Source organism: Vulpes vulpes, chromosome 5, assembly GCF_048418805.1.
Source record: "Vulpes vulpes isolate BD-2025 chromosome 5, VulVul3, whole genome shotgun sequence".
In the NCBI taxonomy this organism is placed as follows: domain Eukaryota; kingdom Metazoa; phylum Chordata; class Mammalia; order Carnivora; family Canidae; genus Vulpes; species Vulpes vulpes.
This window is the reverse complement of record NC_132784.1, coordinates 58,812,918-58,836,222: the sequence shown is the minus strand read 5'-3', so window position 1 is coordinate 58,836,222 and position 23,305 is coordinate 58,812,918. Positions and strand designations below refer to the sequence as shown.

Sequence of the window (23,305 nt, the reverse complement as noted above, 5' to 3'; positions counted from 1 at the left end):
CCACCCGCATCCCACCCATCAGCACCCAGTCTCAGGGAGCAGCACAGCGCCGCCCACTGGAGGCCAGAGGCGCTGATGCCCTCCCCACCTCTGACCCCGCAGGTGCATCTCCCAGGCAGATGTTCACCTGACAATCAGCGCCAAGTCCCATCACCAGACCCCGCACAGACCACTTGCTGCCACCAAGTTGTCGGACCACAGAGGCTGCAGAGCTTCAGCTCTGCCAGGAAAGTAGGGTCTAGCTTCCTTTGTACTTTGGGCTTTATTTTCATTTATTTTCTTTGATTCTTTTGTATTAACTGCCTTATTTTAATTGTTATGTATGTACCTCATATATTTCTTATGTTTACTTTCATGGTACTTTAATTGTGTTTCTTATTTTGGGATTTAGAATCTTTTAACAAGCAGGCCAAAATAGTCTGGTGTTTTTTTCCCCTGGGAGAGCAGTTATTATTGTTTTTCTTGGTTTTTCTTTTTCTTCCTTTTCTGGAAAACATAAAGAGATGGAGAAATTCACCTCCATAAAGTAACATGAAGTAGTACTCAGAGCCAGGAAGTGCATCAATACGCATATATGATGTCTAACTACAGTTTAAAACAATGATTATAAAGATAGCAGCTGGGCTGGAAAAAGAGCACAGAAGAAAACTAGAAAATCCCTTACTGTAGAAATAAAAGAACTAAAATCTAGTCAGGGCAACGTTAAAAATGCTATAACCGAGATGCAGTCCCAAGTGGCAGTATTGAAAACAAAAAAGTTATGGACCACAGAGGCAGACTTAGGGAACTCAGCCACTTATTCAAACAAAAACATTCATATTATAGTAGACTCAGAACATGAAGAGAGAGAAAATGTGGGCCTTGCATAGACATTAGAAATGACAAATACCCACCATTTGCTTCAACGTGGATGGAACTGGAAGGTATTATGCTGAATGAAGTAAGTCAATTGGAGAAGGACAAACATTATATGTTCTCATTCATTTGGGGAATATAAATAATAGTGAACGGGTATATAAGGGAAGGGAGAAGAAAGGTGTGGGAAATATCACAAAGGGAGACAGAACATAAACACTCTCGGAAACGAACGAGGGGTGATGGAAGTGGAGGAGAGCGGGGAGTGGGGGTGAATGGGTGATGGGCACTGAGGGGAGCACTAGATGGGATGAGCACTGGGTGTTATTCTGTATGTTGGCAAATTGAACACCCAAAAAAGTAATTTATTATTAAAAAAAGAAAGAAAGAAAGAAAGAGTGGCACCTCATTGGCTCAGTCAGTTAAGCTTCTTCCTTAGGCTCAGATCATGTTCCAGGTCCCTGTTCAGCAAGGAACCAGCTTCTGCCTCTCCCTCTGCCCCTCTCGCTCATTCTTTTTCACTCCTCTCTCTCTCAAAAAATAAATATCATCTTTGAAAAAGAAACAACCAAACAAACCCAGAAGTAAGAGAAATCTCCAATGTAGAAGAATTTCAAACAATTTGTGAAGACATTCCACCCTCAACTTGATGAGCATAGCTTCCCACTCTTATGTGTGGAATAAACATAGTAACTTCGTTCTACAATAAATACTATGAAAAAGTTAAAAAAAATAATATAATAATAATAATGATGATAATAATAATAATAATAATGAATCACTTTACTATGGAGAAAGCTGACAAACTCAACCTCAGCAAGATGATCAGATCTGTACTAAGACTGATAAATCATGTTGATAGTATCTATCCTTTATATGATATAATAAAAATGGAAGCATATCTCTGTATATAATCCACAAAAACAGTTCAATCATGAGATAAGTGACAGACATGTCCCAACTGAGGGAAATTCTACAAAATACCTTACTTCTCACAGTATTCCAGTTCAACAACAACAAGGAAAGGTTGAAAGACTCTTACAATCCAGAGGAGCCTAAGAAAACATGAACAAATGGAATGTGATATGAGGGATGGTTACTTAGCAAAAACTAAGGAAATCTGAATAATGAATGGTCTTTGGTTAATGCGAATATTTTAATACTGATTCATTAGCTAATGTGTACTGTACTCATATATGATATCAATAATTGGAGAAATTGAGTGCAAGTGCATGAGAATTCTCTGTACTATCTTCTCAATTTCCCTATAAATCTTTGTTTTTTTTCTAGTAAATAAGATTTATTTTGAAAATTGTCTTAAATGAATCAGGCTCCAAGTGTGAAGACATTTTAAGAATAGTTTAATTAACTTTTGCCTTATTCTTAAAGAGTGCTTTCTATGGGAACAAAGAAAGAATTATATATCAGAAGGAAAGAAAAACACTTATGAACATGTATAATGTCTCCTCAACCTGAAAAGCAGGAAAGGATAATAAATAGCAAAAAAAAAAAAAAAACAGATAAAAATACTTCTATTACACCATATTGCAAGTGCATTTAAAATTAGCAATGTATAACATTTATTTCCTTGACATTTCTCTTCCAAAGAGTTCACAGTGCTTCAGGGTCAGTTGAAACAGGGGAAGAATCTCAGGGAAGAATCCTTCACATAATAATAGGACCATTGGTGATAATGTCTCTCAGTTCTCTCCAAATCCATAAGGATGCATTTCCTGATGAGTGACTGAGCTGTGAAGAAAGAGATGAGAAACCCTCAGTCCTCTGATTACTTGTGTCAAAATATTAAGAAATATTATTAAAACAAAAGTACTAGTACCCATAGTACTATGGAGAGTAAATTATCCTTATTAATAGGAAATAAGTTTCAGATTGGAATCACAGCAATCAGATGGGCAGAGAAAAAACGCTTTGACTCCCTCTTCATCTTTTAAAGACAAAGGAGAGCTTTTCTATATACAAAGTCAGTTGTCAAGATAGCCTTAGGGAATAAGAGTCTGCAGCATGGAATCCCGCTGCACAGCCCGGATGCCCACGCTCCAGGTCTTCCTGATTCCAAATCCCTGGGCCTGTCCCCCAACACAGGCTGCCACCAGAGGTCATTTGCAATTGCTCTCTTAGGAGATCGGGGGAAGGGGGAAGGAGCTAGATAGGATGGGATAGGATGCGTGGAGGCTAAGAAAATTAAGGCATTCCACTTTAAGTTCAGCCTTAGCACACATCCAGCCATCCCAGGCCCCTGTGAAGAAGACCTGAAATTTACATTACTTCACTTACAGGAAAAAAACAAAAGTTTACAGGTTAATATCCTAGAAAGCCCCACATGAGCATAAGAACTGAGCCCAGGCCAAGGGCAGGAATCCCCTATTGGAATAAGAACAGAGCTCAATGCCTTTGAAGGCCCCATATCAAAATGTAAACAGAACTTGAAGAATTGCTCCAGCCCCTCTGGAGGTCCCTGAGACCAGCCCTTAAAACGAAGCTAAAACCCACCTTGGGGTCCAAGTCCCTGCTCCTCTGTGTCCGGTGTACTTGGATGCAAGCTTGAGCTTGTAAATCACCCTCATGTGTTTGCATTGGTGTGGCTTCTCTGTGGTTTCTCAGATTCCCAATCTTGGGCACAACAGTCTGAGATAAAAAAACAAAACCAAAAGAAGCTTGGACGCAGGCAGAGTGAACGCAGGTTTCTGAGTGATGCGGCAGAGATCCGGGGGCCTGGGGTCTCTTCATTGGAGGACCCTGCAGAATGGGGGGTGGGATGCTCAGCCCCAGAGACAGAGGAACCAGCGTCCCCACCCGAATCCCGCCCATCAGCAACAGGCTTAGGGAGCAGCACAGCGCCACTTGCTGGAGGCGAGAGGCGCTAACGCCCACCCTGCCTCTGACCCCGCAGGTGCATCTCCCAGGCAGATGTGCACCTGACAATGAGCGCCAAGGCCCACCCCTGACCCCGCACAGACCACTCGCTGCCACCACGTTGTCAGACGACAGAGACTGCAGAGTTTCAGCTCTGCCAGGAAAGTAGGGTCTAGCTTCCTCTGTACTTTGTGCTTTATTTTCATTTATTGTCTTTGATTCTTTTGTATTAATTGCCTTATTTTAATTTTTATGTATGTATACCATATAGATTTCTTACGTTTACTTTCATGGTACTTTAATTGTGTTTCTTATTTTGGGATTTAGAATCTTTTAACAAGCAGGCCAAAATAATCTGCTGTTTCTTTGGGGAGGGCAGTTGTTATTGTTTTTCTTGGTTTTTCTTTTTTTTCCTTCTTTCTTTTCTGGAAAACATAAAGAGATGGAGAAATTCACCTCCATACAATAACATGAGGTAGTACTCACAGCTAGGAAGTTCATCAATACGCATATATGATGTCTAACTACAGTTTAAAACAATGATTATAAAGATAGCAGCTGGGCTGGAAAAAGAGCACAGAAGAAAACTAGAGAATCCCTTACTGTTGAAATAAAAGAACTAAAATCTAGTCAGGCGAACATTAAAAATACTATAACTGAGATGCAGTTCCAAGTGAAAGCCTTAAAAACAAGAAAGATTTCGGACTACAGAGGCAGACATACTGAACTCAGCCACTTATTAAAACAGAAACATTCATATCATAGGAGACTCAGAAGATGAAGAGAGAGAAAAGGTGGGCCTTGCTCAGCCATTAGAAATGACAAATACTCACCATTAGCTTCAACGTGGATGGAACTGGAAGGTATTATGCTGAGTGAAGTAAGTCAATCAGAGAAGGACAAACACTGTATGTTCTCATTCATTTGGGGAATGTAGATAATAGTGAAAGGGAATATCAGGGAAGGGAGAAGGAATGTATGGGAAATATCAGAAAGGGAGACAGAACAAAAAGACTCCTGACTCTGAGAAATGAACTTGGGGTGATGGAAGTGGAGGAGGGTGGGGGTGGGGGTGAATGTGTGATGGGCACTGAGGGGGGCACTAGATGGTATTAGCACTGGGTGTTATTCCATATGTTGGCAAATTGAACACCAAAAAAATTAATTTATTATTAAAAAAAGAAAGAAAGAAAGAAAGAAAGAAGAAAGAAAGAAAGAAAGAAAGAAAGAAAGAAAGAAAGAAAGAAAGAAAGAGTGGCACCTGGGTGGCTCAGTCAGTTAAGCTTCTGCCTTAGGCTCAGATCATATTCCAGGACCCAAGGCAGGCTCCCTGTTCAGCAGGAAAACAGCTTCTCCCTCTCCCTCTGCCCCTCTCGCTCATTCTTTTTCGCTCCTCTCTCATTCAAAGAAATAAATATCATCTTTGAAAAAGAAACAACCAAACAAACCCAGAAGGAAGAGAAATCTCCCATGTAGAAGAATTTCAAACAATTTGTGAAGACATTCCACCCTCAAGTGGATGAGCATAGCTTCCCACTCTTATGTGTGGAATACACATAGTAACTTCCTTCTACAAAATATATTATGAAAAAGTTAAAATAATAATAATAATAATAAATAATAATAATAATAATAATAAAAGAATCACTTTACGATAGGGAAAGCTGACAAACACTACCTCAGCAGGATGATCAGATCGGTACCAAGACTGATAAGTCACATGATAGTATCTATTCTTTATATAATAAAAATGGCAGTATATCGCTGTATATACTCCACAAAAACAGATCAATCATGAGACAAATGAGAGACATGTCCCAACTGAGGGAAATTTTACAAAATACTCTACTTCTCAAAGTGTTCCAGTTCAACAACAAGGAAAGGCTGAAAGACTGTCACAATCCAGAGGAGCCTAAGACAACATGAGGACAAATATAATGTGATATGAGGGATGGTTACTTAGCAAAACTAAGGAAATCTGAATAAAGAATGGTCTTTGGTTAATGCGAATATTTTCTTTCTTTTTTTTTTAATTTTTATTTATTTATGATAGGAACACAGTGAGAGAGAGAGAGGCAGAGACACAGGCAGAGGGAGAAGCAGGCTCCATGCACCGGGAGCCTGATGTGGGATTCGATCCCAGATCTCCAGGATCGCGCCCTGGGCCAAAGGCAGGCGCCAAACCGCTGCGCCACCCAGGGATCCCAATGCGAATATTTTAATATTGATTCATTAGCTAATTTGTACCGTACTAATATAAGATATCAATAATTGGATAAATTGAGTGCAAGTGCATGAGAATTCTCTGTAGTATCTTCTCAATTTCCCTATACATCTTTGATTCTTTTCTAATCAATAAGATTTATTTTGAAAATTGACTTAAAAGAATCAGGCTCCAAGGGTGAAGCCATTTTTAGAATAGTTTAATTAACTTACGCCTTATTCTTAAAGAGTTCCTTCGATGGGAACAAAGTAAGAATTTTATATCAGAAGGAAAGAAAAACACTTATGAACACGTATAATGCCTCCTCCACCTGAAAAGCAGGAAAGGATAATAAATAGCAAAAATCAGACAAAAAACTTCTATTTTAAAAGACACCATACTGGGATCCCTGGGTGGCGCAGCGGTTTGGCGCCTGCCTTTGGCCCAGGGCGTGATCCTGGAGACCCGGGATCGAATCCCACATCAGGCTCCCGGTGCATGGAGCCTGCTTCTCCCTCTGCCTGTGTCTCTGCCTCTCTCTCTCTCTCTCTGTGTGACTATCATAAATAAATAAAAAATTAAAAAAAAATCCAAAAAAAAAAGACACCATACTGCAAGTGCATTTCAAATCAGCAATGCAGGCATACCTGGGTGGCACAGTGGTTTAGCGCCTGCCTTTGGCCCAGGGCATGATCCTAGAGACCGAGGATCAACCCCACATGGGGCTCGTGGTGCATGGACCTGCTTCTCCCTCTGCCTGTGTCTCTGCCTCTCTCTCTCTCTGTATGACTATCATAAATAAGTAAAAAATAAAAAAATAAAATCTTAAAAAAAATACAAAAATAAAAAAATAAAATAAAATAAAATAAAATAATCAGTACATAACATTTTTTTCTCTGACATTTGTCTTCCAAATAGTTCACAGTGTTTCAGTGTCAGTTGAAACGGGAAGAATCTCGGGAAGAATCCTTCGCATAATAATAGGACCATTGGTAATTGGTAATGATGTCTCTCAGTTCTTTCCAAGTCCATAAAGATGTATTTCCTGATGAGTGACTGAGCTGTGAAGAAAGAGATGAGAAACCCTCATCCCTCTGGATTCCTTGTGTCAGAATATTTTAACCATGGTACTACGGATAGTAAATTAACCTTATTAACAGGAAATACATCTCAGATTGGAATCTGAGCAATCAGATGGGCAGAGAAAAACGCTTTGACTCGCTCTTCATCTTTTAAAGACAAAGGAGAGTTTTTGTATGTACAAAGTCAGTTGTCAAGATAGCCTTAGGGAATAAGAGTCTGCAGGATGGAATCCGGCTGCACAGCTGGGATGCCAGCGCTCCACGTCTTCCTGATCCCCAAACCCTGGGCTTGTCCCCCAACACATGCTGCTATGCTGAAGTCATTGCAATTGCTCCCTTAAGAGCTCCAAGGAAGGGGGAAGGAGCTAGATAGGATGGGACCGGACTCGGACTCGTGGAGGCCGAGAAAATTAAGGTGGTTCGGGGCCCCGGGGCTTCTCAGTAGGGAACACGGGGCTTCTGAGGCCAGGGGGAGCAACAGCAGCCAACAACACAAGGCTACATGGTTGGGTACTGGCGATGACCCCTGTGCCCCCACCCCCGGGGCCTCGGGGAAGAGGAGGCCACTAGGATAGGGCCTCCAGGGGTTGCCATGACAGCTGAACCCCAAATGGGGTGAGTGATGGCACCCTGGGAAGCAGAGGGCTGGGGTGAGGGCAGGAAGGGGACCTGGGTGCCAGGCAGCATTGCCGTGGCTGGAGCAGGACACACATCGATCCGATGGGGGTCGGATGGGTCAGGGTGACACCCACATCCGGTGCTTTATATATTTCTAAATTCTATGCATTTTATTTGAGACAATTTGCAATTTGTAAACATACATAGTATGATGACCCCCAGATAATGTCCCCGGTCCAGCCAGGGCCCTGCACTGACCACACAGGGCCCCAGGGGCAGGTGCCACAGCAAACCCCAGACTGGGGTCACCTTTATCTGCAGACATCTCTGTGGGCAACTTAGAGAAAGGGGATATCTTGTGTCCGCCGGCCCGACACGCCATCCCCCTCATTCCCCACACCCACACCATCCCACTACATCATCATCCCCCATAGCGTCCCCCCACATCATCCCCCTCACATCCACACAGCCCCACACAATCCCCACCCACACTATACCCCAACACCATCCCCCCTACACCATCCCCATACTCCACCACCATCATACCCCTGCCCCCACACCATCCACCCCCACACCATCGGCTCCCAGCAAGGACCCAGTGCAGCTGCCCCCTGTGGGACATGCTCAGCCTCCCTGGGGTTCTATGGATACCCTGCTCCCATCAGAAACATGGGTGTCCCATTGAGTAGCCAGGGGTTGCAGGGAGGAGGGGAGGCAGGGAGCCCCGCACAGTGTGGGTGCAGGTGGGTGGAGCAGAGGATGCACTGTGCCCTGCCTCCTCCCACTGTCGCTCCTGGAGGGCGGCACACCCTGCACAGGACACCAGCCCCTAACCCAGAGGGACCTGGGTTGTCCTGGCCCCGGGCTCTGTGGGTGCTGGGGTGATTTGAGCCCCCCTGCAGGCCCAACACAAAGGCTAATGGGATCCAGCCCCCCATGGCCCTGGGCAGGCCTGGATTCTGTCCCTGGGCGTACCCCACAGATCCAGGTCGCTGACCTAGGGCAGCCCTGGGGATCCCGGGACACCCCAGGGTGGGGAGAGCAGGGGTAGGCCGGTGGGCCACACCCGCACCCACACCAGGAGGCAGACTCCTCCAGGTGCTGCGGCCCCCGGGGGCCCGAGGCCGGGGTCCAGCTGCCCTGTGGTGACCAAGCACAGGAGCCCATGAGCTGCAGGTCCAGGTCATCTCTGCTGTCCTCAGAACCGTCTCTCAGGCTGAAACCTCAGGACACACGCCCCCACCCGGAGTCCACAAATGGTCCCAGGTGGGGGACTGCAGCACTCACCCCCCCACCCCGTATGATTCTTGCCCTCCCCTAAAGGACAGAAAGGTCTCCGTCCCCAGGGGAAGGCTCTGACCCGTTTTCTGTGGAAAATCAATAAAGTGGTGTGGTGCGAAAATGCACAGCCAGCCTGTTTCTGTGTCTCCCAGAAATCTGTGCCAGGGGGGTGGGGAGACCCCCAGATAGGACGGGGCACCACCCAGGCCCCAACCACCCCCTGTAGGTGCGCCGCCAGGCACACACAGCTGACATCCCAACGTGCCCTCCAGGGGCGGCCAGACCCCAAGTCAGGACCCCACAGACTTTTCTGGGACTCAGCCTGTGCCCCGTGGGCCAGGAGGGGCTGGGACAGAGTGACATCCAGGGAGCCTCAAGTCACCAGGGTCTGTGAAAAAAACTACCTGGGAGGTCTGTGCTCCCTCTGTCAAGGGGGCTGGGGCTAGCCAGGTTCCGGGGCAATTCCTCCCCTCCCCGCATTCCCGTGCCTGTGTGCCTGGGGCACAGAGGGCCTGTGGGGCGGTCAGCGTGGTCCTGGAAGGGATGTCAGGACAGCAGGCTCTTGTGTTGTGCCAAGATTGCGAAACCGAGAAACCACTGAGGAGCCGACACCGATGCAATCACACGAGGTTTTATTTACAAGCTCGGGCTTGGGTCCAAGTGCACCTGACACAGCGGAGCAGGGACTTGGACCCCGAGACTAAGAGGCATAGCAGCTTTATAGGGCCAGTGGCCCATGGGATACGCAGAAAGTTGCACAGTCATGTAGATCCAAACGCAGGTGGCCGATTTAATTACACCTTACCCTATTGTATCCACTTGAGCTGGCCTATTACTGTGGTCAGAATTGGTGCACAGTTTTGGTGGGTACAAAGCAGGGTTACATTGTTATGAGAGGATTTCCGATTAGGGTGTGCCCAGCAGCTCCTCTAGGATGGGGCAGCGCCTTAAGCAATAAGCAGGTCATGTGGGGGTCATAGGGGAGGTGGCAGGTGTAGCACAAAATGGAATCAGTCCTGCTCTCCTTGTCCATGGGTAGGGGATTTTTGTTAAATTTCGTGGGTCCTACACTTGCAGCTCACTCCCCTGGTCACCCTCACCAGGTGGACAGTGGGTGCACATCCCACTGGATGTGCTGGATCGCTCACACCAGAGTGTGGAGGGCACCCTCTTCGGCCTAGTGAGTAGGGGCTGGGTGAGCATGGGGTGAGCATGCCTGAAGGCCAGGCAGCACAGGGGACTTAAGAACCCCAGCCCCTTCCTGACCCTGACTCCCACACACAGGCAGCCCCAGGGCTGCTGGAATGTGGCGGAGTCGGACCTTCCAGCTCAGCTAACCCTACAGTGGAAAGTCACTGCAGGAGCGAGCCCCGGGTCGGCCAGGAGAGCCCAGCTGGCCACCCAGCGCCAGCACCAGAAATGATGATGTGCCAACCCTTTCGGCATTTGGGTGACCCAGTCAGAGGATCAGATAGCTGCACGTGATAGCTGCATGTGATAGACACACACACCCCAAAACCAACAAAAGTCAGAATACCCCCAATGTTGTCAAACAGCAGCCGGATGGTTAAATAAACGACGCTGTGCTCCTCAATAGGATACATGGAAGACGCTATGAGCCAGGATGCAGAGGTGCTGGAGGCACGGAGATATGCCTGTTGGGTTCCAAGAAGGAGCACAGAGGGGCAGGAAGCATCCTACGGAGCGGGGGGGCCCTCTTAGGAAAGGACACCAGGTCCCTGTGAAGGCTAAGGATGGTATAATCTGTCCTCCTCTCTTTCAGCTTCTGGTTTTCCTTCTACATGCCATTTTCCTCAATCATAATAGCAAAATTTTATCTTATTTATTATTTATTTATGATAGTCACACACACACACACACACAGAGAGAGAGAGAGAGAGAGAGAGAGAGAGGGAGAAGCAGGCTCCATGCACGGGGAGCCCGACGTGGGATTCGATCCCGGGTCTCCAGGATCGTGCCCTGGGCCAAAGGTAGGTGCCAAAATGCAGTGCCACCCCGGGATCTCCTATTTTATGTGTTTATTTAATTTTTTTTTAATTTTTTTTAATTTATTTATGATAGGAACACAGTGAGAGAGAGAGAGGCAGAGACACAGGCAGAGGGAGAAGCAGGCTCCATGCACCGGTAGCCTGATGTGGGATTCGATCCCGGATCTCCAGGATTGCGCCCTGGGCCAAAGGCAGGCGCCAAACCGCTGCGCCACCCAGGGATCCTATTTTATGTGTTTAAATTTCTTTTTATTGGAGTCCAATTTGTATGAATTCTTTCTTCGGCAAGGGTGTCATTCAGGATAGAAGGAGAGATAAAGAGTTTCACGGACAGGCAAAATATAAAGGTGTTCATGACCATTAAACCAGTCCAGTAAGAAATTTTAAGAGGGACTCTTCTAGTGGGGGAAAAAAAGAGACCAAAAGCAACAAAGGCTAGAAAGGACCAGAGAACATCACCAGAAACACCAACTCTACTGGTAACACAAAGGCACTTAGTTCATATCTTTCAATAATCACTCTGAATGCTGATAGGCTAAATGCTCCAATCAAAAGATATAGGGTATCAGAGTGGCTTAAAAATCATGATCCGGGATGCCTGGGTGGCTCAGGGGTTGAGCCTCTGACTTTAACTCAGGGTGTGATCCTGGAGTCTGGGATCCAGTCCCATATTGGGCCCCTGGTGGGGAGCCTGTTTTTCTCTCTGCATCATTTTCTGCCTCTCTGTCTCTCTCTCTCTCACTCTCTCTCTCACTCTCTCATAAATAAAATCGTTATTAAAAAAAACAAGATCCATCTGTATGCTGCCTACATAATGCTCACCTTAGACCTATAGACACCAGCAGATTGAAAGTCAGGGGAAGGAAAATCATCTATCACGCTAACGGACATCAAAAGAAAGCTGGAGGACTCATACTTATATCAGACAAACTAGATTTCAAATCAAACCCTGGGGTACATTTGGTGGCTCAGTGGTTGAGCAACTGCCTTTGGCTCAGGGTGTGATCCTGGGATCCTAGGATCAAGTCCCACATTGGCCTTCCTTTGGGGAGCCTGCCTCTCCCTCTGCCTATGTTTCTGCCTCTGCTTCTCTGTGTATCTCTCATGAATAAATAAATAAAATATTTAAATTTCCAAAAAGAAAGAACAAATACTGTAAGAAGAGATGAAGAAGGGCATTATTTCATAATTAAAAAGACTCTCTTTTTTTTTTTTTAATTTTTATTTATTTATGATAATCACACAGAGAGAGAGAGAGAGGCAGAGACACAGGCAGAGGGAGAAGCAGGCTCCATGCACCGGGAGCCCAACGTGGGATTCGATCCCAGGTCTCCAGGATCGCGCCCTGGGCCAAAGGCAGGCGCCAAACCGCTGCGCCACCCAGGGATCCCTTAAAAAGACTCTCTATTAAGATCAGACAACTAAATATTTATGCTGCCAACAGGGAGTACCTAAATATAGAAACCAATTAACAACAAACATACAGGAACTCACTGATAATAATACAATGACAGGGGATTTTAACACCACTTATGGCAATGGACCGATCGACTATGCAGAAAATCAACAGGGGAACAATAGCCTTGACACACTGGACCACAGCGACTCAACAGATATAGTCAAAACATTTCATCCTAAAGCAAAATACACATTCCTTTCAAGTGCACATGGGACATTCTCCAGAACATATCCTATCATGGGCCACAAATCAGCCCTCAACAGGTACAACAGGTACAAGAAGGTTGATGTCACACCCTGTACATTTTCGGACCACGACGCTATGAAACTCGAAGTCGACAGTAAGAAAAAATTTGGACAGACCAAAAAAACGTGGAGATTTTGAACATCCTACGAGAGAATGAATGGAGCAACCAGGAAATTAAAGAGAAAATTTAAAACAAATGAAAATGAAAACATGTTTCTCCAAACCTCTGGAATGTAGCAAAGGCAGACCTAAGAGGGAAGTACATAGCAATACAGGCCTACCTCAAGGAACAAGAAGTCTCCAATACACAACCTAACCCTACACCTAAAGGAGCTGGCAAAGGAATAGCAAACAAAGCCTAAAGCCTACAGAAGAAGGGAAAAAATAAAGATGAGAGCAGACATAAACAATACAGAAACCACAAAACAGTCGAATGGAATAACGAAACTAAGAGCTGGTTCTTCAAAATAATTAATAAAATGGATCAATCCCTAGCCAGCCTTATCCACGAGAAAAGAGACAAGACTTAAATAAATAAAATCACAAATGAGAGAAGAGAGATCACAATCAACACCAGAAAAACAAGACAATTATAAGGGAAAACTATGAAAGACTATACGCTAACAAACTGGGAGACCTGGAAGAAATGGACAAATCCCTAGAAATGTGCAAACGAGCAACACTGAAATAGGAAGAAACAGAAAATGTGAACAGACCCATAACTAGCAATGGAATTGAATCAGCAAGGCACCTGGGTGCCTCAGTGGTTGATCATCTGCTTTGGCTCAGATCATGATCCGGGGTCCTGGGGGATCAAGTCCCACATCTGGCTCCCTGCATGGAGCCTCATTTTCCCTCTGCCGATACCTTGCCTCTCTGTGTCTCTCATGAATTCATAAATAAAATCTTTAAAAAAGAAAAAAGATAAAAAGACGAGAAAGGACCCAAATAAAATCACAAATGAGAAAAGAGAAATAACAACACTAGAGAAATACAAAGGTTTATAAGAGAACATTATGAAAAATTATATGCCAGCAACCTCGAACCTGGAAGAAATAGATCAATTCCTAGAAATATATAACATAGCAAAAATAAAAAAGGAAGAAATAAGAAATTTGAACAGACAGATAACCAGCAAAGAAATTGAATCAGCAATCAAGAACCTCCCAACAGGAGACGCTTAGATCAATAGAACAAAAGGGAAAGCTGAAACAAGATAGAAACCTGTAACTCTATAATCCATTAATCGACAACAAGGCAGGAAGGAATATCCAATGGCACAAAGCAGTCTCTTCAACAAACCCTAACCCTGACCCCAGGATAAGAACAAATGGTGTTGGGAAAACCAGGCAGCCACATGCAGAAGAATGAACCTGGACCCCTCTCTTATACCATATAAATTCAAAATGGACGAAAGACCTAAATGTGAGACCTGAAACCATAAAAAGAAGAAAGGATAGGCAGCACCGTCTTTGACATTGGCCATTGGATCTTCTTTCTAGAAATGCCTCTGAGGCGAGGGAAACAAAAGCAAAAATACTCTTGGGGCTTCATCAAATTGAAAAGCTTCCCCAAAGTGAAGGAAACAACCAAAGCTCAAAGGCAACATACAAAACGAGAGGAGATATTTGTAAACAACACATCCAATAAAGAGTTAGTATCCAAAACACATAAAGCAAATATAAATCTCAGCATCCTAAACACAAAGTATCCAACTGCAGATGGGCAGAAGACATGAATGGACTTTGTCTCTGGCAAGACATCCAGATGGCCGCCAGACACACTGAAAGACACTCAGCGTCACCCATCATCAAGGAAATGCAAACCAAAACCACAATGAGATGTCACCTGACAGCCGTCAGAATGGCTAAAATTAACAACACAAGAAATAATAGGTGTTGGTGAGGCTATGGAGAAGGGGGAGCCCCCTTACACTCCTGGTGGGCATGTGAACAGGTGCAGTCACTGTGGAAAACAGTGTGGAGGGTCCTCGAGAAGTTCAAAGTAGAGCTACCCTACAATTCCAAAACTGCACAGCTAGGTATTTACCCCGAGGATACAAAAGTAGTTTAGTAGATTCGAAGAGGGACACGCAGCCCACTGTTTGTAGCAGCGTTATCAACAACAGCCAAACTGTGCATACAGCCCAGATGTCCATCGGCAGAGGAATGGGCAGAGACGATGTGGTAAATATACACACTGCAACATCACTCGGTCATCAGAAGGGATGAAATGAAGCCATTTACAATGACGTGGGAGAAGTGGAAAGGACTTATGCTAAATGAACTCAGTCAGAGAAAGACAGATACCAAATACCATACAATTGCATTCACATGTGAATTTTAAGAAACCAAACAAACTGGCAAAGGGGCGGAGGGGCGGATGAGAGAAGCAAACCAGGAAACACACTCTTAACCACAGAGAATAAACTAATAAATACCAGAGGAAGGTGGGGGGGATGGGGAATCAGGGGATGGGAATAGTGGAGGGCACCTGTGACCAGTACCAGCCGTTGTATCCAAGGGTTGAATCACTATGTGGTAAACCTGAAACTATATCATACTGTGTTTACAAACAGGAATGCAAGTAAAACTTTAAAATAATAATTGGTAGTATTGATGAAACATGCACGCACAAGAGTTATCTTGTGCAACTGAAAATCCAAATAAATAGTATTTAGAGCCACAAATCCCCTCCTTAGCTCAGCTCAGGAGAAGCCTGCCATGTCTTTTCTGACCCCAGCAGAAGCCTGGAATTGATTCTCTGGGGAGGCCACTGACTTGGTGGACTCAGGCAATCTTTGAACCCAAAACCTAAATAGAGTGCATAAAAGTATACCGCCGAATATACTAGAGTCCCAGTGCAGGCACATGCCAAGACCCAAATCTAACCGTACACAGACATAACCCTAACCCTACACTTAAGCCTAATGTTAACCTAACCCTGAAACAAGACCTATCACTAATCGAAAACCAAACACAAACCCCAAGACCGAAGCACATTCACTGAACCTTCCTGCCAACCCTCACCCTAACTCCTAAACCTATTCTAAACCCTTAACCCTGACCCCTACCTTAAATCTAACCCTAACCCTAACCTCTAACTCTAACCTTAACTTAATGGACTCAAATCCTATTCCTAACCTTAACCTGTACCCTAACGCTAACCCTGTAATATTAACCCTATCTCATACCCCAAACTGTACCCTAACCCTACCCTAAAACTAACCCCTAACCCACTCCCTAACCCTATCTCTTACCCTTTTCCAAAACCGTACCCTGACCGTGACCTGACCCTAACACCTACCCAAACAGTAACCCTAACCCTAGCCCTAACCCCTATCCTAACCCTAACCCTCGCCCTAACCCCAAACCTAGCCCTAACTTTAACCCTAACGCCTAACCCTAACCCCTAACCCCAACTCAGAGCCTAACCCCTAACCCTAACTGCAAACCTAAGCCCAACCCTAACTCTAACCATAACCCTAACACCAACTCTTAACCTCCTGCCCTAATCCCTAAAGCCTAAACCCTAACCCTAACTCTAAATCCTGTGCCTAACCCTAACCCTAACCCCTTTCCCTAATCCCTAACCCCCATCCTAACTCCTAACCACTGACCCTTACCCTTTTCCCTCCCCCTAACCTCTAATCCGTAACCATAAGCATAGTCACTAACCCCTAACATCTCACCTAACCCTAACCACCAACTGCTGCCTCTCCCCTGACCGTACCATTCATTCTACCCATTCACTTACCCTGTGGTTCTGAGGAGTCCCTTCTGATGTGGACGTGGCCCCCAGCGGCGCCTCCAGAGTCCTCCAGGGGGTCCTGAGGAAGCCGGGCTCCTGTGAGTGCGGACGTGGGCCCACGTGTTCCTGAGTCATAGTCAGCGGGTGCTGAGGAGGCCGGGGCTCCTGTCACCGTGGATGCGGCCCCCAGGTTCCAGAAGCCTCAACCTATGTCCTGAGGGGCCCGGGAGCTCCTGCCAGAGTGGACGCGGGCCCACATCTTCCTGAAGCCTCACCGCGGGTCCTGAGGAGACGGGGGGCTCCTGTCAGCTTGAACGCGGCCCAATGTCCCCTGAAGACTCCCCGCGTGTCCTGTGACGTTCTCCTCAGGCCTCCCGAGCACAGGCAGGCTCCTGTTAGTGCAGGCGGAAATGGCCTACTGCGCATGTGTGCCCCTGGGCGGGGCTCCAGCTCGGGCGCCCCCTGCGGGAGGCTCAGGCAATGCAAGAGGCCGGGCAGGAGGCAGCTTGCCCCCGCCAGGGCCGCACCTGCCTCCGTCCAGGCTCCAGCTGAGGCCTGTGAGCTTCGGAATCATCTCACTGAAACGGAGCCCAACACCGGCTTCCCAGAAACACTTAAGGACAATGAATGGAGCCCACAGGACGCAAAATGAAATGTGGACCAGACGTTTACCACGTCCTACAAAACTCACTCAACCCTCTTCCACTGGGGCAGCCGCTCTGGAAACAGTTTGGAGGCTCCACAGGAAGTTACAAATAGAGCCACCCTGCGACCGGCAGGTGCACGGCCTGGAGCTCACTCCGAAGATACAGATGCAGTGAGACTTGGGCACCTGCACCCCAATGTCCACAGCAGCCGGGTCGACAGTAGCCACACTGTGGGAGGAGCCTCGGTGCCCTCGGGCAGATGATGGATAAAGAGGATGGGAGATAGATGATGGTCATGGATGATAGATAGATGATAAGAATGGTACTCAGCTATCAAAGAGAAGGAAATCTTGCCATTTGCAATGACGTGGATAGAACTAGAGGGATCGTGTTAAGTGAAATAATTCAGTCGGGAAAGAGAATCACCATGTGGTGCCATTCATAGGAGGAATTAAAGAAGCAAAGCACATGAACATCTGTGAAGGGAAGCATAAACAAATAGGATGAAAACAGATGCAGGAAATACACACTCTTAATCATAGGAAACAAACTGAGGGTCGCTGGAGGGGAGAAGGGGGATAACAGGGGACCGGCATGAAGGAGGGCACCTGACATCATGAGCACTGCTGTTTTCTCCAACTGGTGAATCCCTGAATTCTTTCTCTGAAAGTATAATACACTATACGTTAATTAATTGGGTTTAAATTAAATTAAGTTAAAAAAAATCAGTTGTATCAGAGCCCATTTCCTTCTGGACTCTCTGTTCTGCTCCTCCAGCTTATGCCGGGACCACCCCCTGTGGGTCTGGTTTGTTTAAGTCAGCGCCATGCCTCGTCCAAGGCCCAGCCCAGGGCTAGAACTCACGACCTTGAGATCAGAACCGGAGGTAAGGGCAGGAGTTGGATACTTAACCAACGGAGCCAGCCGGGGGCCCGAGAACCACACTGCTTTCTCCTGTGTCTCTGTGACATTGTTTGAAAGAGGAAAGTGCTGCGTCCCGCTCTGTCCTGCTTCTCCTATACTGATTTGCTGTCCGGGGTCATTTGTGGGGGCAGATGGATGTTTTGGGTTTTTTTTTTCCTATTTCTAGGATCTGCCACCATGGTTTTGATAGGAATGACATTGAACTGAGGCTGGCTTCAGGAACTGTGGACATTTTCACAAGATGAGGCTCCCACCCCACGAGCCCAGGACGGCCTGCCAGGGCCACAAGTCTTGTGCTCCTTTGGTTCAGTCTCATTATTTATTCTCTGTGATGTTCCTGAGAAGGGAGTCATGTCCTTCATTTCCTTCCTGAGTGCTCATTGTCGGGACGCAGCAAGGCTACTGAGCTCTGTAGGGTCAGTTTGTGTCCCGTGACCTTACTGAACTCACTCCTTAGTTTTAACAGGTTTTGGTGGAGGCTCTCGGGTTTCCAGTTTCTAGTACTGCATCTTCAGCAAATAGGGACAGTGTGACGTCCCCCTTCCAGGTGTGGAACCTTTCCTGTTTCCTGTCTGTTGACTACATTAGGACTTCCAGCGCTGAGAGGGGACCTCCTTGGCTTGTTCCTGCTCAGGGGAGATGATTTCAGGTTTTCACCCTTGAGGATGACTTCAGCTGCGGGCCTTCCTAGCGGCCTTTATTCTGTTGATAGACATTTCCTCAAAACGCACTATGCTTTTGATGTTGTATTTTGTCAAATGATTTTTCTGCAACTCTTGAGAGGATCCTATGCTTTTTGTCCTTTCTCTTCTTTTCTTTTTAAAAAAGATTTTATTTACATATCCTTGACAGAGAGAGAGAGGCAGAGAGAGAGAGAGGCAGAGACACAGGCAGAGGGAGAAGATGGCTCCATGTAGGGAACCTGACGTGGGACTCGATCCCGGGACTCCAGGATCCCGCCCTGGGCCGAAGGCAGGCGCTAACCTGCTGAAACATCCGGGCTGCCCCATGTCCTTTCTCTGGTTAATGTGATGGATCCTGCTGACCAATGGACAGAGGGGCCGTGGGTAGTACATGGGCAACATAGATGAACAATAGTAAGAGCTATAAGCGTATAGTTCTCAAATAAATAAGTTACAGAAATTTAGAAAGTACAGCCTAGGGAATAGAGTCAGTACTGTTCTGACAACTTTGTACGGGGACAGACGGTGACGCCACTTCTCGTGGGGGGAGCTGAGTAAGGCACAGAATTGTCAAGTCACTAGTTGTAGCCCTAAAACTACTGTCACATTGTGTGTTGACTGTACTTCAATAAATATCAGGGAAAAGGGGTTTCTGGTAGGACTCCCGGTGGGTCCGTGAAAGGAATTTACACGGTCGTTACACACACACGAAGTCGGAGAGGAGATAAAGATGGAGATAAAGATGCTCGCATGTCTTCATGTTAATTTTTAGAAGATTTACTTGAGACAGGCTGCAGTGGGGAGAACAGAGGGAGAGGGGGAACCTGGAGCAGACTCCTCACCCACCGGAGCCCAAGCCCCACATAAGGCTCCACGCCACAACCTCGAGATCCTGACCTGAAGCAAACTAAAGAGTCAATGTGGAACCGACTGAACCACTCAGGAGCCCCTCAAATGTTAAGTGCAACCCCATGCTGTGAACTCTGGGGTTGGGGGTACGTCTGTGACCCCCTGTCTGCCTAGAAGGGCAGAAGGCCTGCAGGGCCCGAGGATGGGCACTGAGGATGTGTGAGGCTGCCTGCATCCCCTTCCCCCCTGGCATGGGGACAGAACCCTCCCCCGTGACCCTCAGCCTTCAGGGTAAAGGGCTAAGTGCTGATTGGACCCTGCCTGCCCACAGTCATGATGCGGGACCCCACTGTGGGCGGAACTGTGCCGCCCCAGGGTTCCACTGCTGCCTGGCGCTCACTGTGCATCTGCAGACCTTCGGAAGCACTCGGGCTCCGGATCTGGCTCACAGTGACCCGACTCTCCCGCTCTCCCCAGTAGCTCAGTCCTCCCACTCTCTTCAGTACCCCAACTCTCCCACTCTCCCCAGTACCCCGGTGCATAAAGAGGAGGCGCTCACACAGCGACAGGTCACAAGTGAGTGGAGGCTGATGCCTGCTCCCCAGGGGCCACTCTGGGGCCTGTGGTTCCAGGTGGGGGCGCTGGCCTCCAGGGCTGGGTTCAAAACAACCCGACCCCAATCTGATGACCCTGAGCAGCTCCTGCAGCCCTTCCACAGCCCCACAGGGTGAGGGCAGCCCGTAAGGCCCTGTCCAGGGAAGGAGGCTGCAGTTGCAGTTCGGCAGCTCCCCCAGGACCCCCGCTCCCCTGTAAGCCCTATGCTGTGCAGGGAGACCCAATACAGGACCTTTCTAGCCCATCCTAGATGCATGGACCCTGACAGGGATGACACCCGCCTGCCCCACCCTGTGGACAGAGACGGACTGTCAGGGCCTGCTGGGTCCCCCTGACCGGTGAGCAGGCTTGCTCTTCACGCACTGGAACCCGGAGTCCCTCATGCTCCCCCCAGACCCCCCTCAGGATATTCACGCATCCTTGCCCTCAGGGTGGGGAGTTTGGTCGCACTCTGGTTGACATCAGGTTTTAATTTTGATGAAGTCCAGTCCGTTGCTTTCTCCCCTTGGTCGTTGTGCTTGTGGAATCTAAGAGAAACCTTCGATCTCCCCCGGGCTGGGAGACATCACCCCGAGCATCAGATCGGCAGTTACCCGGAGCCTCTTGGGTCCCCCGCCCATGTGCTCCTGATACCGGGGTGGGAGCGCTCTGTGATCCTAGCATGACGGCGTATCCTGGGACAGTGGCTGGGAAGGTGGATTGTAGCTGGGCGAGCGACAGACAGACAGTGAGGGCCTGTGTGTGATGTTCTGGCCCAGTCTGTGCCCCTCAGGGCTATGGGGTTGTCTCTGGCTCTGGTCAGACAGAGGGGGACCTGCCCATGGGGAGCACCCGGATGCATGGGTCCTCGGAAGGTTTTCATGCGCCGTCATTCTGGGATGTGTTTGGATTGCAGCACCGTGCAGGAGGACTCAGAGAACCTACTGGCCTTGCAAAGGGCCAATATTGTGGCCCAGTACCATCAGGTGAAGCCCAGAAGGGACCATAGACAATACACACTCACGATAGGGGAGACCATACGATCAGAGCCAAGGATGAGTCAGGTCAGCCCAGACAAGGACCATAGTCACCAGGAACAAGTGAGACCCTGGGGATGGTCCTGGTGTCAGTAGCAACTAAGGGTCCATCCTGGATCCTAGTCATTGGTAGCTGACGAGCCCAGTCACCAAGTACGGTGAGGCCCAGGTGGGAACCACAGTCACCAGGTCCAGATGAAGTCCACAGCTACCATGTCCAGGTGAGGCTTGGGTGGGGACCAGAGTCACCAGGTCCAGGTGAGGTGAAGGTGGAGACCACAGTCACCAGGTCCAGGTGAAGCCAAGGTGGGGACTACAGTCGCCAGGTCCACATGAGGCCCGGATGGGGACCAGAGTCACTAGGCTCAGGTGAGGCCCAGTTAGGGACTAGAGTCACCAGGTCTGGCTGAGGCCCAGGTGGGAACCACAGTCACCAGGTCCAAGTGAGGCCCAGGTGGGAACCACCTTGATAGAAATGCGAACTCTTTTCACTGTAGCATTCCAGCTGTTCTCTCTTTAAATCTCAGGCCAAATTCATAGGTTTTCAGGATGATTTGAAAGTTAGCTAGGTCATTTGGTGGGGACAGGTGACTTGGGGACCCTACTCTTCGGCTGTCTTGCCCCTCTGACAGGGACATATTTTTAGCAATGAACAGTAAAGTCCATTTATTAAAAGTTGTTATTAATTTGTGCAAACAAACTTCTGTCGGCTTAAAGCAACTGTGAATCACACATATCCACACTGGCTAGAAAATTTTGTTAACCTGAGTATCTAGATCATTTTCATTATGTGAGCAATTTCTTTCCAAAACTAATTCCCAAAGGAAGTAGGACAATGTGACAAGAGAAACAGCCAAGCAACATGAGAAAAAAGAAACCGACAAAAAAACGCTAAGCATTTTTCTTGGGATGAGAGAAATCCTGATCGTGTAAGGTTTTTTCACCCTGCTCTGAGATGCTTCAGAGGAGAACTGGGTTTCTGATCCAGTAAATCGTGACTGTCTCTGGCACTTGGTTCCCACAGCTGTGGATGTGGCCTCAGACCAGCTCGATGGTTTCCAGGCTGCACTTGGAGGAGTTGGAAGGGCTCTGAACATGCACCTTACGGGCAGCCTGGGATCCATACCCTACAGCTTTTAATTGATAGGTACACCAACTCACATAAAACTTTGCTAGAAAGAAGTCAAATTGTGTGTTTTAAGAAGAATTGAAAACGGGCAGCCTGGGTGGCTCAGCCGTTTAGCACTGCCTTCTTCCCAGGGCGTGATCCTGGAGACCCAGGATGGAGTCCCACTTCGGGCTCCTTGCATGGAGCCTGCCTCTCCCTCTGCCTGTGTCTCTGCCTCTCTGCCTCTCTCTCTCTCTCTCTCTCTCTCTCTCTCCCTCTCCCTCTCATGAATAAATAAATAAAATATATTTTTAACAAGTATATTGCAGGGCAGCCCCGGTGGCTCAGCGATTTAACGCTGCCTTCAGCCCAGTGTGGGATGCTGGAGATGCAGGATGGAGTCCCAAATCAGGCTCTCTGCATGGAGCCTGCTTCACCCTCTGTCTGTGTCTCTGCCTCTCTCTCCCTCTCTCTCCCTCTCTCTCTCAAATAATAAATAAATAAATAATAAATAAATAAGAAAATGTATATTGCAGCTATATTGGTAGCTATATTAATAAAGTGTGTTGTTTTACATTTTATGGTGACTGGACCTAGCAAGTCCACACAACAGCCATCCCTTCTAGACAGTGTTGCAGGACAGGCGGTATTATTTCCTTTTTATAGATGAAATTGATGACCTCGAGCACATGCGGTTCCTTCCCTTTCTTTTTTCTGTTCAGAATATACGAGCTATAAGTGAGTAAATTGCAAGAAACCCACTTCCGGGATCAACACCTCTACTTTCCTCACATGATTTTAATATTTTTCTCAATTCTGAACTCCTTATCTATCTTACTACTCCTTTTCAAATAACTTAGGATACGTTTTCCCAGGACTTGTTTAGAGAACCAGTTCCCTAAGTATGAATCAGTGACCTGAAACAGACCCAGCATACACAGATTCTCCTATTTATTCATCACCCATCCGTTTCCAAAAGAAGTCTATTTGGCCTTCTATATGGCAGGTACAGAGACAGGCTCCGTCCCCACCGGGTTTCGATCTATGTCCCAGAGGACTACCTGCAGTCTTAATGCTCGTTTCTGA

General features: G+C 47.2%; 1 long non-coding RNA gene across 1 annotated transcript; it reads right to left on the bottom strand.

The window, feature by feature from the left end:
- Positions 1 to 2,195: 2,195 nt before the first annotated feature.
- Positions 2,196 to 3,501, bottom strand: LOC140598888 (uncharacterized). Its single transcript, XR_012001434.1, has 2 exons — positions 3,367 to 3,501; positions 2,196 to 2,604 (listed from the first exon to the last, which is right to left on the bottom strand). It is a non-coding gene; the product is annotated as an uncharacterized lncRNA (long non-coding RNA).
- Between the last annotated feature and the right edge of the window lie 19,804 nt (positions 3,502 to 23,305).